Source organism: Vulpes lagopus, chromosome 18 (assembly GCF_018345385.1).
Source record: "Vulpes lagopus strain Blue_001 chromosome 18, ASM1834538v1, whole genome shotgun sequence".
NCBI classification, from domain to species: Eukaryota; Metazoa; Chordata; class Mammalia; order Carnivora; family Canidae; genus Vulpes; species Vulpes lagopus.
The window spans coordinates 23,803,791-23,808,649 of record NC_054841.1 but is presented as its reverse complement, the minus strand read 5'-3'; positions in this window follow the sequence as shown (position 1 = coordinate 23,808,649).

Here is a 4,859-nt window from a genome sequence, read left to right as displayed (position 1 = left end):
GGCCCATCTAGGTGTCAGACTTGCTTATTGTCCTTCAGATGTCTCCACTCTGACACCTCTTTTGGGTGTCTCTCCTTTCCTGGACAAGGAGTATTGTGTTCCCATCCTGGACACAGAAGCTGCCAGATGCCTGTCGAATTGGATTCATGCGTCTCTCCCAGATGAAGTAACATTTGAAGAGTCCTTCAGCATCTTTATCAAAGAAGGACTTCCAGGCACTGAGGTGCACTGGTGACCGATACATTTCTGGCCAGGTATGGCTCCCAAATCACATCTTCTCTGTCTCCCTGTCTGCCCTTGCTTTTTCTAACACTCAGCTCCTCCAGTGGCATTTTGGGCTAGAAGAAGAGAGGCTGGAGGTATGATGTCCCTTTTGGGCTTTGTCCTATCAGCTCATTGCTCATGGGAGTCTCCCCCAAATATCCCTGGCTCAGTAGCTGCCTCCAGTTCTGGCTGCTACTAAGCTGTGAGCTCCAGGACTGCTGGCAACTGCTGATCTGAGGCCTTTGATAGAAACTGGGAGCACCTCGACCCTGATGCCCAGTTTGGCCCCCATGCCCCTATATCCTAAGACTGCCTGTCTCTGTCTTTGGCCACTTTACTGTCTACCCTGGATCCTGCCCTTCCTCTTCAGGGTCTAGGGGCCTGGGAGCACTGAGGCTGAACTTTCTTGCACCATCAGCACCTTCATTAAATCCCTTGAAGATTGCAGTTCTCAGAGCGATTTCCAGTCAAAGGCCTTGCAGCCCAGGAAGGTAGACACACTGTAGGCCAGGCTGCAGGTGACCTAGCTGTCCTCATGCCAGTCCTCACCATAGCTGCTTTTTCCTTTATGGGTTTCCATGTGCCGGGCTAGAGAGCTAACCTTGGGAGTGGAATCCCAGAGTCTGGCCTGGGCTCCCTCTGTCCCTATCAGGGCCTCTGTGCCCTCAGCTCACCTGAAGGTCTAGATGAGATGATTTCCCTTTCAGCCCTGATACTCCTAATTTCTTATGCCCTGCTGTCTAATTGGAGATGAAAAAGGGGGAAGGTAATAAAAGATACAGGAAAGTACAGAGAACAATTAACAAAGCATTGTGTACATTTTGTCATATTTGCCTCAAGTCTTCTGCACCTGGATTCTAATACTCTGGATTACAAACTGAGGTGCACCCATGTCTTGGCTCTGTACTCGTAATCCTGGGAAGAAGAGGCAGGAAGAAGGACTTTGGACTGTCTACACTGGCTACTCAGTGGGTGGGTTAGTTGGGATGTGAGGGTGGTTATGAAGAAATGAAGCTTCTGGAGGTTCTAGAATCCTAGGGTCCTGAAGTTGGAGCAGATCTCTGAGATTACCCAGTCCAAAGCTTCAAGCCCTGCATGATTCCCCATTGCTGTTGGCAGGAATGCTGTTGCTCATTTTCTTCCAGGCAGCCTCTTCCATGGCTGACTGGCTCTGAGGGTGAGAAAGCCCCTTTTTCTGTGTGTATATCCAAACTGCTCCCTTGTAACCACCCCATTGGCCTGCTCTTGAGGCCACCACAAATCACATGGGCTTCCTCTGCTCCAGGATGGCTCTTCACATATGTAAGGTTGGTCCCAAATTTAAGTCCTTGCAGACTGTGGCAGTTGGTGCCTCTCTCAGGTGTGTCTTGGGTCTCCCCGGTGTTTTGTCATTTTTGTCTGTAAGCTCACTGCAGCAGGATGGTGTGCCCTGTTCAGTAGAAGCAAACTTAGAGTGCAATTCAAAACCCATTTCTTGGGATCCCTGGGTGGCGCAGCAGTTTGGCGCCTGCCTTTGGCCCAGGGCGTGATCCTGGAGACCCAGGATCGAATCCCACGTCGGGCTCCCGGTGCATGGAGCCTGCTTCTCCCTCCGCCTGTGTCTCTGCCTCTCTCTCTCTCTCTGTGACTATCATAAATAAAAAAAAATAAAAATAAAAATTAAAAAAAAAGATTGTTTAAAAAAAAACAAAAAACAAAACCCATTTCTTTTGGTTGTTTTTTTTTTAATTTCTTTTTTTAAAGATTATCTTTATTTATTCATGAGAGACACAGGAAGAGAGGCGGAGACATACATAGGCAGAGGGAGAAGCAGGCTCCATGCAGGGAGCCCGATGCAGGACTTGATTCCAGAACCCCAGGATCACAACCTGAGCCGAACACAGACACTCAACTGCTAAGCCACCTAGGTGCCCCTCTTTTGGTTGGTTTCTTAGCCCCAGGTTTAGACACTGAGCATACCTGCCCTGCTGGTATGCTGGTATCTAGAATTCAGACTCACATCATGTTTGGTATAAGCTAGGCTCGTTAGAGGTTCTGATTCTCTGGGCTAATTCTATTGCTCAAGTATTAGGAAAGAAGCCCTTCCTTCTGAGCATCTTCAAACAGTGAGCAGGGTTTTTCCCACCCTCTGGACTTTCTATAAATTGCTCAGGCATAGTCCCTTAGTCTCTGACCCCATAAGGAGATCAAAACCCTATCATCTTAAACTATCAAGTTTGGTTCATACTCTTACTCAGCACAGATTTATTGACTTTCTACTATGTGCAGGTGCTCTGTGAGGTGCTGGGGTATAGACCAAGCTCTTGCCCATTAGTTGTGGGGAGGCAGGCAAGAAACAACCTAAGTTCTATGAAGAGAATTAAAACAGAGTGATGTCCTCACAAAAAGAAGAAGAAGAAGAAGAAGAAGAAGAAGAAGAAGAAGAAGAAGAAGAAGAAGAAGAAGAAGAAGAAGAAGAAGAAGGAGAAGAAGAAAGAAGAAAGGAATGCATAATATAGGATTTCATTCATAGAAATTTTGTAAAATAGGGGCACCTGGGTGTCTCAGTAGTTGAGCAGATGTCTGCCTTTGGCTCAGGAAGTGATCCCGGAGTCCTAGGATCGAGTCCTACATCAGGGCTCCCCACAGGGAATCTGCTTCTCCCTCTGCTTGTGTCTCTGCCTCTCTCTCTGTGCGTCTCTCATGAATAAATAAAATCTTAAAAAAAAAAAAAAAGGAGCAGGTGTCGGTAATTTGTTTCTTGAATTGGGTGTGTTTATTTTGCAAAAACTCAGACTGTATGTGACAATATTCACTGTAGCCCTGATTATAATGGCAAAAAGACTGGGAACAACCTAAATGTCACCCAAAGGAGACCTGTATCATTTCATAACATGGAGAAGTATCTGTAGGATTGATTCCTAAAAGGATCAGAGCATATGTAATTTTAATAGACATTGCCAAATTTGGCCATGCACTTTTTGCAAAATTTGTGTCACATACATGCACTGAAGTATGGACATCTTAAATGTACAGCTCATTTAGTTTTACAGAGTGAACACACTTGTGTAGCTACTGCTGTGCTCAGTATATAGTGTTTCCTGCATTCCAGAAGCTTCTCTCGTGCCTCATCCATTCATTACTCTCCCTCAAAGGACTACCACTTTTATCCTCCTACATTAGTTTTACCTGTTTTGAACTATATACAGTTGAAATGTATCTTTGAAATTATTTCTATATCTTTTATAGAATATAGATATATCTGCGTATTTGGAATTGGTAGTCAGTTGGTACAGAGGATTTCTCTGCGTGAGCTCAGCCTGACATCTAGCTGGCATCCTGGCTCTGGACCTGCGTACTTCTACACGTCCACTGTCTCAGGTTCCAGGATCCTTGGATTCTCTGACTCTGAAATTCTGTGGTATCACAAAGGCCTGAATGGGGTGATGGACAGGAGAGCCTGGAAGCGCCCTGATGTATTCCGAAGCCCATACCAGACAGACTGAATGCCAGCACATCCAACCCCTGTTAAGAGTGGGGTGCAGGATGGGGCTAACAGTGAGAAGTTGGTTTCCTGTGAATCTTGAATGTCTTCTAGGTGTTCTGAATTTCCTCATTTGCTTTCTCTTCAGCCAAATTATTCCTTTAAGCCTGTGGTCCCTGCTCTAGTTTTCTTCATGTTTGATTTCCCCAGGGGACCCTGGGGAGATGGGGACAGAGGTAGGGAGGAAAGAGACGCAATGCAAGTACTGGAGAGGGATGTCTCACTTTCTGTGCTTCTCTTTTTGATCTGATCTCTGCTACTGCTTATCTGTGAGACCTGCCAGTGCTTTCTTCTCTCTGGGCCTCAGTTTCCCTGGATGTATGAAGAGAATTGTGCCAAATAGTCCCAGAAGGCATTCCATAGTTTCCTCTCTCTGAGTCTCCTTGCTCTCTGTTTCTGAGGGTGTGAGTGTTTTTCTGGGTGGATCAGACTCCCTGTGACTCAGTTTCTCTCTCTGAGCTCCTCAGTCTTCCCAGATCTCTCATGGCTTTGTCCCTGCCCCCTTGGTCTCTGAATCCCAGCCTCCCTATCTCTTAGTAAGAGAGTCTCTCTCCGCCTTTGTGATCCCATGACAATGGGAGGTAAAAATAGCCCAGGGGCTGTGCTGGTAGAGATAAAAGGGAATTTGCCTTTTGTGTCCTGTGGCCAGGCTGGGGGGGCTGTGACACGTGGAGATTGCTGACATAGCTCTCCTCCGCTGACCTTGACTGTGGCAATAAAAGGGGTAGCCCAGCTCCCAGCCCTCACCGTGGTGCTGAGGTGGGTGATCAGGGTTGAGGTTGGAACCAAAGGGTGAGGGTCCCCATGGGTGGGCACGAGTCTCTGTATCTGTGGGAAAGGATGCACTGGTGTGTGTGTGTGTGTGTGTGTGTGTGTGTGTGTGTGTGTGTGTGTGTGTTGGGGGCTCATCAGGGAGGCTGAGATGGGGACTCAACTGAGTATTAGGCCATATGAATCATGTCCCAGTTTGGGGCCCCTGGTCCCTCAGTTCCTCCATCACTGCCGTCTTCCAGTGCCTGATGCCTTGGACTGCCTTGAACCTCCAAGATTTTTAGTCCCTCGTCCTCCACCT